The 9,631-nt window shown below is 46.9% G+C and overlaps 1 protein-coding gene across 1 annotated transcript in view; it reads left to right on the top strand.

The window, feature by feature from the left end:
* Positions 1 to 1,429: 1,429 nt before the first annotated feature.
* Positions 1,430 to 9,631, top strand: part of LOC131262602 (zinc finger protein chinmo) — a 46,765-nt gene continuing 38,563 nt past the window's right edge. Inside the window, exons 1-2 of the mRNA XM_058264645.1 lie at positions 1,430 to 1,592; positions 1,719 to 1,753. The gene's annotated coding sequence lies outside the window, so the exon portion shown is untranslated. The remainder of the gene's footprint in view (positions 1,593 to 1,718; positions 1,754 to 9,631) is intronic.

The raw sequence follows: 9,631 nt of genomic DNA, 5'->3' as shown, positions 1-9,631 counted from the left end.
AAATTAGTTTTAATAACCGGGGGCTGCCGGTGTTAGGCCTCCCTCTGCCCGCTGCCTGCTGCCCAAGGCTGCGGTGTGCGGTTGTTCTTTTGCTCGAGTTATTCTTTAGCCCAGTTTTTCGCCTTTTGGGGCGGGGGATCCTCGAGCAGGGTGCGAGGGTGCCATCGAAAGGCTGAAAGCTCTTCCTAATCAGACATCCGGAGGCATATCCGATTACGACGATTGCTACGGATTTCGGGACAGAAAATTAATCCTTCCAAAAGGTGCTCCATCTCATACCACCATCATTTTCTGCTTGCTGAACCCTCGGAGCCTCGAATGCCAGAAAGTGCGGGATGAGATGGAGGTCATTTGATATTAATTTGCAGAAGCTTAATTTTTACGTCGCTGCACTACACCAACTAACCATGGAGCCCGGAGTGCGTTTCTAGTTCAGTGCCGGTTTACAAGGCATTATGGCTCGACACTGGCCAATGTAGTACATGGAAGGAGCATTTTGTGTTAATGGAAACATTGGCAACTGTTGGGTAGGCATGGTTGTTTGGAAGTGTGGAACAAGAGGTCCTTTTTTCCTTTACGTTTCAAAGGACGATGAAGCCGGTAGAATCTATGGGCCCTGGAGGCAAGCATTCTTGCCTGTATAGTGGTGCTAGTTTGAATAGTAGTTTTTTGTCGAAGTTAATTGCCAACGGAAATCCGTAGAGATTGGCTAACGCATGGTCTGAACATTAGTTTTCAATTACGCAGTTTTCCTTCGTTTTTTCATGCTGAAGCCCAAGTGGGAAAGGGTAAAAGTGAAGGTCTGATACGTGTTGTTTTTACAATAAGTTGGCGTGGTTTTTTTTGTGGAATGTACGGTATCCCCAAGCAGTTAGATGGATTGGTTAATTTTTTAAATTATGATAATGATATTAAACCAAAACAGTTAGTAATCTGTTCATCTGCAGCAGTTGACATTATTTTTGTGGTTTTTGGAAAAGTTTACTTTTGTTATCACTCAAGTATATTTTTATGGCACTTAACTATTTATCATAAGTTCAATTGTTTACGTTTCCTTTTTCAGTTATATTGTAACAAATCCTTTTTTTATATTCTGCCACTGGGCTTATTATTACCCATAGATAACCAGAGTTACTTACTTAGTTATCTTGTTAAAATTTATTCTTTTTAGTTATTAAAGCCATTAAAAAGCTTTTCAAATAAAACAGAAGTAAAAAGGTTTTCTGCCTTTACAAAAGATAGTACAAATATCCACTGTCTTGGACAACGGTCCATTTATCGATAAATGGATCCATTATGGCTTATTATACTTATCTTGGGTTAGTCGTTTACACCTTGCATACACCTTGTCCAATTGTTTACGTCATTTTTGTGTATTTTTGGTGACGGATACTTTTTGTTTACTTTTACAATGCAACGATCAGCTGTAAAGAACGATAGGCAGAAAATAGTTCAATCACGGTGGCATTTCTCCAGTTTCCTAATCGGATTACGTTTCGACTGGATTCGTTACAATTTACGAGCAGTGAAGTGTAAATTATACATTGAGTGAAGTGTCCGGGACGCCGTCATCCGTTGGCGTGACGGTTGAGGTTGGAATTCTACTTGGTCCGTACTACTTAGTTCAATTATCGGCACGAACAATTTCTTCCCTAATGCTATTAATCATCAGTGCTTTTTCACTAATAGAGACTGTTTTTCATCTCGGTTCATTCCAGATCTCATCGACGCAGGCCATTTGCAGTGAAAAAAGGTATGACCCGTTGTAGGACGACATCAAACTTTTCGCTAAGGGTGTCTGTACTGCTGCCGAAACTTAAGCAAGGAAAGATAAAAGTGTAGTAAGCCGCCCAGTTTCGCACCTTACGTGACCGGCGAAATTAGCTGAGAGGTGGAAATGAAATGCGATTTAAGATTAGCATACCATCGTCCAAGCTGGGGAGAGAACAGTCATTTGATTTCTTTTTTGCCCATGTCGACATTTCTTCAAGGGAAGGCGTTCTTTGCAACGACAATCGTTCTAGACCCGAATGGAGTTCCTAGTTGTTGGCTCTTAGCAAATGGGTCGATTAAAGAGCAAACCTAATTCAGGCGCTGGAAGTAAATTATCTTATCGGACAGTTTAAGATTCTTAACGCAAACACTTAACCAGTCAATCAAAACCAATTTTGCTTTATTACAATAATCGTTTCTTATCTGTCAGTTGAGGTTGATAGCAGTTTCTCTCGGTCTGGAAATTAATTTTGATGAATCGCATTTATTTTGTAGTGGAACTAATAACCAGTTGGTTACCTAGAAGAAGCTGCCTACTTGATAGAACATTCTAAAACATGCTCATTACTTGCTGTAAACATAAGTCACCCTGCGTCGAAGGCTGATTAACAAAGTCGGGAAAATGTTGCATGTCCTTGAAGGATTTCCTGTGCGGTTGCAATGATTTCGCTAGCCGGGGGATTCACGTGCTCTTCATTCCCGCTCGGGTTAGCAACCAGATTGGCCGTCCTGTGCCGCCGCTCATCTGATCGGTGTACCGGCCCCCGACACGTGGTTCGTGCGATAAACGATGATTGTTTCTTTAAGTTTGAAGTTTTAATTACTGCGCCAACCCGGGAGGTGCGAATGGGTTCGGTGTCGCTGGACCTGTTTTCCGCTGCACCGGCTCATATTGCATGTCAGACGTCCATTAGACGGGGGAGCGTATCGCGTTCCGTTGTGAGATTTCATTATTTGATAGTTGAGTTGAGTTTGGTGTTTTTCACAATTCCGCTGGGTGTTGGGTTTGACACCGCGGCGAAGACAAAGTTGTCGACAGTCCGTAGCTTTTGGCGAAAATTCTTAACCAGTCTGGTGCAGCACCGTCTCGCGTATTTAGTTGTTTTGAAATGAAACTTAGATAAACTAACAGGAATTACCTCAAGTTGTGTTGAAACAACTATTTTTTATTTTTTCAGCACGTTACAAACGGCTCTGCCTAGCTGTGAGAGGCGCGTGTCCAGGAGCTTATAACTCCTTTTTCTCAAATTTTACGTCAGATCTCATTGCAAAAAGATTGTCCAAAAAGGGGGAAAAATGTGTCTCAGACTAAGATCCAATTTGTGTCCCAACCCTACCCAGATGAAACGAAACGAAGAAACGATTGACCGTAGGAAAACGAATTCGTACCTTGGGAAATTCCTGTTTTCCCCCTTTCTTCAAAGTCCTTTGATGGTTCCGGCTTAGTGCACGTGTGTGCCCGTTGTGCGCCTCTTGCCATGTCCGAGCTGTTCGTGCAGTAATTACATCGGAGTGCGTACGCGACAACTGCACGCAATGGCGCAACGTGCGCTCCTTTTTATCCTTATATTTACCGTCGCCTAGTACCGCCTCGTCGCCCCTCATGTCCGAGCACCGACCTAGCTGAAGTCGCTTGCTAGTATCGATCCGGTGCAAATGCAAGGCAACGTTTACGAACATTGAGTTTTAATTCCTTTCCATTGAGTTGTACTCTTGTAAAACTTTTTTCCAAATTATGACGTAAGCTGGCAGGTAATCTGTTGGTAACCGTTAATGAGTGGCGACAGGTTTGGCACTGGAAAGTGTGTTTGCATTATGCATTTTTGTCATTTCCGGCATGGTGTCGTTCTCTCGCCCCTGCGACGCTAGGATGCAAAGTTAGGCCGTCCCGTTAGTCTAGCTAGCAAGTATAATTAAGCTCTACGAACTACGAAAGTAAGAGGCCAAAACACAGCACAAAACACTAGTCGAGCCCGGTGTTTGGCCACCGATTCCACGCTCGCCACAGTGCGTACCGTTTTTCGACAGTTTTTTTTCTCTTCTGTTATTATTCTGCTGGGTGTTACTTTGGGGGACATTAAGATATACATATTCAAATGTTGTCACCCGTCGCTCGTACGCGGCCACACTCCACTCCGGTTTCTCCCTCCGCCTCAAGTCGTATTTTGGTGCATTTTGGTTGTTTAACTCTTGCGAACGACACACAGCATAGGCACCGGACTTGCACTCAGCAAGGGCTCACACCGGGGGACGGGGTACTGGGTGTCGGAGGGGTGGGGTGGGAATTAGTTGCGTATAATTAACCTAATTAGCAAACTAGGGGAAAATGCGCCGCGTGTAGCACTCAGCGAAATGTATGCGCCATGCCGACTGCACGCATGAACCTCCCGGGGTGGAAGCGCACCGGTCGGTCAAAGGGGGACAGATTATATTATCACAGCAACTAGGAGGACAGCACAGCGAAATAAATGCTGGTGCACGGTATGTTTGTTTGGCTTTGGTTTTGGGGTTGAATATAGTCGCTAACTTATAATTTTTATATTTTAGAAATGTATTTCATTGTGTGGGCTCAAGAAACTCTTCTTTCAAATGGAAGAAAAGCTACGGCTTTCCCTCGGCAAGAAAATGCTTGTTTCAGCAAAATTCGGGCACATTCGTCCTGCTTCATCCGTGTCCGCTCCAGCAGCGAGGAATGAAACAACCCATCATGCCACTGGAAATTGGATGTCCGGATCCTGACACGCACATTCGCACTGCTGCACACCCCTTCCACCCAGCCCGTTGATCGGTGTGGCGTGTGCATTTGCCAGCGGATGGGCGGCGGAGGACGGGTGTGCGCGTGATGAATTTTCCTTCACCCCTGCGGCGCCCGCGGTGGTGGTGGCGCGCGGGCTGGGCTACGCAATTTGATGCCATGGCGAGTGTACGTGCGTGTGTGTGTGTACGCGTTTGCCGTGAGAGCCTTCCAACTGCGAGGGGAGCGAAAGAAGGGGCAGAAAACGGAAGCACACAGAACGGTTGTGAAGCGAGAGGGACGAGAACCCGGGCAGCGCCGGGTGTTTGATACGCACCGCCGGGAAGTAAGGTGCCCCGTAAGGTCTGGTGGAGGAAGGATTTTGTCGTGGCCATCGTACGAAGCGGGGAGAATGCTATCGCTTCCAGCGCAGTAGCAGCAGCAGCAGTAGGCACGCAGTTGTTGGGGCACCGGAAACGGCGAGGCGGGATCAAGGACGCGGGCGGCAGGACGTGGGATATGCCGTGGGAATGGGAAACGCACTCTCGCCATTGCGAATGCGTTTGAAATGCGCATGAACCGATAAAATGACGCACAAAAGCACCACCACTACTGGTGAAAAGCGGGAGGTCCTAGGGTGTGCGTCTGTGTGTTTGTGTTTCTGTGCGTGAGAAGGTAGCGGAAAGGGGGTAGATTTTCGGGCAGGCCTAGAGCATAATGCCATGGTGTTCTGTTGTTGGTCGCCATCATGCTGGTTGCGTTTCTGGCGAGGACGTCGGCGAGGACGGGTTCGTGCTCCGTAGAGAGTTGAGAGTCTCAAACGAATACCTACCTAGTACGGTTTTCTATGCTCCCACTCCATCCCCCGGTCTAGCTCAAAAACGGCATCCTAGAGCGGTGGTAGGATGGTGCGCTTCGGTGCGTATCATTCTTTCCCCAGCAGAGCCTATTTTATCGCGGAAGGCACGTAGAAGTGAAGAGGCGCCATTCGAGTGCTGGCTCGATTCCTCGAACGATCAACGATGGATGTACCTTGAGGAAGCGAACGGAAGCTGCGGGAGCTGCACTTTGTTGCCCCCCATGCACCCCCATCCCGATCGGTTTTTCTAATCTATTCTCGTTAGTCCTTGCTGCGAGTTGAGTTGATGGGAGTAGCACTCGAGTTTCGAACGCACTCATCTTGGAAGACATGCACTGTGTCTATTCCTAGTCCACCCTGTATGTGTGTGGGGAAACAAAGGAAAAACTACGGACTATGTCGGGGGAATTGGCTCGTCCTGGGACGAATCTTGGAGATTGGGGACAGTTGCGTTTTTTGGTAGGTCTTTTGTCCCCCTCTTGTTTGTTTAGTACCTACTGTCCACAATGGGAAAATGCGTCAACGTCGAGTGTGGATGGACGTACTTCGTTCTGTGGCTTAGGTATATTGGTTTTTCCCGGGACCTGCATTGTTTCGGCAAGCCTCCGGAGGATATTCACGACTGTCTCCTCCTGATAGTGAGTGACCGTTAAACCTACGGTTTCATTTCACCAATGTGGAAAGGATACCCGGTTGGTAAGGGCATGTATGCGAGAAGAATTTTGAAATGGAACCCTTTCGGTCCAAGTTTGAGCCATCAATTCCGCCCAATGCGTTGGTGCATGGCGGCGTGCGGAGGAAAAGTCATTACTCCAGCAAACCAAATTGACTCGGACTTACGGACGCGTCCACGACGCTCGGCCCTTTTGGCCAGTCATCGTTTTTAGGTGCGTTAGCGAGTGTTTTTGTTTTATTCTCTTTTCCATGCGGAAAGCTTGTTTATCTTTTTTTGTAGTACTGTAAACCATGTCCTCCTTTAGAGTGCATTATTTTTTTTCGAGTAAAGAAGTTTTCGCCATTTTATATGTGTTGATGCGTCGTGTGGCAATTTTATTTGTTTTAAAGTTGTGTGTGGTCTTTGTTGCCCGAAACTGCAATCTCTCACCGCACTTTTAAGCTGCGTGCGTTCGTGCGCAGTTTGGCTGTAGACAGTTTCTTTTTGTTTTTCGCCAAACATGCGTGTAAAAACTGACCCTGGCCAGTGGTTGGTTTGTGCAAACTGCCACCATTTTGGAGGCAATAGCTGTCGGACGTGATTCTAGACGCCAATGGGACGAGGCTTGATGGTGTACCGTTTGCAATGGTCATAAGTTGGTCGCGTTGCATTTGCAGTTCCTTGTGAATCATTCTCATTTTTATGTACCTTCGATTCGCCAGATTGGGGACATTTCTTTTTATGGTACGGAATGCACCAACCTTGCTGTCCAACACCGATTTGATGAAATTTCCACTCCACAAGGTGCCGGTTCCATTGATCCACACGATTCGCACGTCGAACGAAACGAAAAATAAAACAATGCGAAAAAGTGGTGCCAAGGCCGGAAAACTTACGCACCCCAGACGTACCCCAGACGCCCAAGGAAAGATAAAATCGGCCGGTCGCAAAAAGAGAGAGACGGTGATGCTGACGAACGAAGTAAAACGGAGTAAGCTGAACACATTATCCACCCGTCCCGGCGGCGGTCAGCTTCTGCTTGTTTTTCTTGTAGGCCTTCGAAGGAGTAAATTTGAAAACCACGGCGACCAGTGAAACAGATGACTTCGTGCGTGCGACGGACCGTACGCACCGTCCGACTCGAGAGTCTCCGCATGGGCCGCGAATTGGCTGAGGATGCGATTTGAAGGTTTTCCAGTCAGCTGACCGGTTCTTTTTAGGTTCGATCGTGTGTCGCGCTTGCATACGCACTTTGAGTGTGGGGATTGAGAGACAGATTGGACGATACGGTAACCCAACGGTGCTAAAAAGAAAAAAACGAGTCCGATCACTTGGTAACCCTCCAAACGATCGAGTTATGACTCAACGGATTTTTTGCCATGGCTGTCTGGTTGAATTAGAGGCGCAACAACGGTCGAGGCCACGCAGAAGGTGCGTTACGTATCGTACGACGGCGTTGGAGAAGGGTACAGACAAAAAAAAAACAGCGAAGGGGTGGGTTGTGCCCCCACGTAGCAGCTGTTTGCCGTTTTGGCCACCTCAAGCACCCAGCCGAAAAACTGCACTCCGTCTCCGTCGGTGGTTCAGCGAATGTGTACCGTTGTAGTACAACGCCGGCCACGCATGCCTGGTTTACATTCGCCCGGGCTACAAAAACCTTCGCATTGGTGCGTAGCAACAAAGCCGTTCGCGTAACGGCCTCTATTTGCACTGGAGGAAGGGAAACGGAAATCCCCTTCGGCGCCGCGCGGAAGAGGGCATCACCACCTCCACCGTCTTCCTCCCTCGTCGATGTTAGTGGCCTCGATAAAAATGCGTTTTTCGAGTGGAGTGGAAGTTGCGCGAGGTCAATGCGCGGTAGTATGCGTTGGTGCGTACGATCGTGCGTCTAATCTCGTCGCATCGCGTTCGCGTCGCGTGCGTGTGTGGGTTAAAACGGTGGACGTGGACCGGCCATCCGCCCAGCCAGATGCTTGGGTCGCGGAAAGGGAGACATAGAAAAAAAGAGCTCGAAGGTAAAGCTGCGTCTGGGGTTTCGATGCTCCGGAGACACATTTACACCATCCGTTAGCGGACAAGACAAGATTGCAAGAAGTAATCGCCCCATCAGGAGGAGGGTCAATATAAACGGAAAGTTGCTTCGGTCAGACGAAAGTGGTTTTTTTTTCGCACACTTCCACACCTTTCAACCAACGGTCTGATGATTTATGTATTGATTTACGCATTTTAGCATCCTGCTCCTTTCCCCCCATCGTTCTGCTACCCTTCCCTCCAAAAGCTAGATGCTAACGACGTCGAAGTTGGTGATGATAATGATGAGTCCACATCGTCTAGGCTTTATTGGGCATCTCGTGTACCGTTTCGCGGATTTGGCTAGCCCTCTTCCGAATCCCCGAACCTTCAACCTTCTCTCGTGGATGGTTTTGCAAAAAAAAAAAAAACGATGCGCTTACCTTCCCTGCAGCGAGCTTTCAGGATGTTTTATAATGGTAAAATGTGCGTATAAATATTAATGGCCGTTGGTTCACGAAAGTGATTTCTACACACTCGTCCACGATCGCGAAGGAAAAGGGGCTCCCCGAAGGTGGTTCTATTTCGTCGCTGTAAATCGAATTGATTGTTGCTGTTCGGTTCCCAAGCGGGTGCGTGTGTTAGAATTTTGTGTGTGTAACTTGATTTTCTTTGCCGTCCAAAGACTAAACCGAGCCTCACACGCAGGAAGATCATTTGAAGGATTATTTAACGCATTAGGCAAAATAAAAATAACCTCCCGCACTCATTAGTGCCTGTTGGTGGACCGTAAAAACGGGGATGGTATTTCGTCCTGCTTCGCTTGCCTCCCGGGTTGGCATCCCCGTCTAGAAATTGGGTGCTTGGCAATAAATGGATTATTAGACCGGCAATGTCCGAACCGGCCCAGAGTCCGAACGTATACCACCGTTGCAATCCATTTTTGGTCGGTTCGGTTTTAACTGCTCTTTTTCGGTTTTGCCAAAAAAACAAAAAAAAAAAAGAAAAGGAAAGAAATGCGTCTCATAAACGCAACAGCATTTTCTCGTTATTGTTTGCGAGCGGAAAACATCACCTCAGCTCATTAGCGCGCCACGGCAGGCAGGCGTGGGTTTGTTTTCGGTGGAAAAATATTGCCGATTTATATGGCCGTCGGTTGCTTCCTGCTTTATTGCAGTGTGTTCCCGATTGCCGGATAGGTTTCATGTTTTGTTTCGTGCGCTTTTTGTGCGTGTTTAATCGGGAAGGAAACAAATAGTGCGTGCGGTGCTTCGTTTATGACTTTTTGACCGGCGCAAATAACCTTGCGAGGTTCAATTTTGACTTTCAATTTTACAATCCCACTAAAAGCGTTATATTAAATCATCGTTTGGAATGCTTTAGGTCAGAATTTGGGTTCAATTTACTATGCGGTCGTTCTTATATTTATTCGTATGTGGAGGATGCATGTCTAATCGATTTTATTAAATTAAAAGTAAACCAAATAACTTTCTTTTAGAAAAGAAAGCAATTTTCCATGTTTTGAAACTAGAAAATGTACATGTTAAGACTGCATCTTCCCTTCCATAACAAAAGTAACGGGGTCACCAGGCGCCTCCAT

Source organism: Anopheles coustani, chromosome 2 (genome assembly GCF_943734705.1).
Source record: "Anopheles coustani chromosome 2, idAnoCousDA_361_x.2, whole genome shotgun sequence".
Classification (NCBI taxonomy): domain Eukaryota; kingdom Metazoa; phylum Arthropoda; class Insecta; order Diptera; family Culicidae; genus Anopheles; species Anopheles coustani.
The sequence above is the reverse complement of the archived record's forward strand: the minus strand, read 5'-3'. Positions and strand labels throughout refer to the sequence as shown.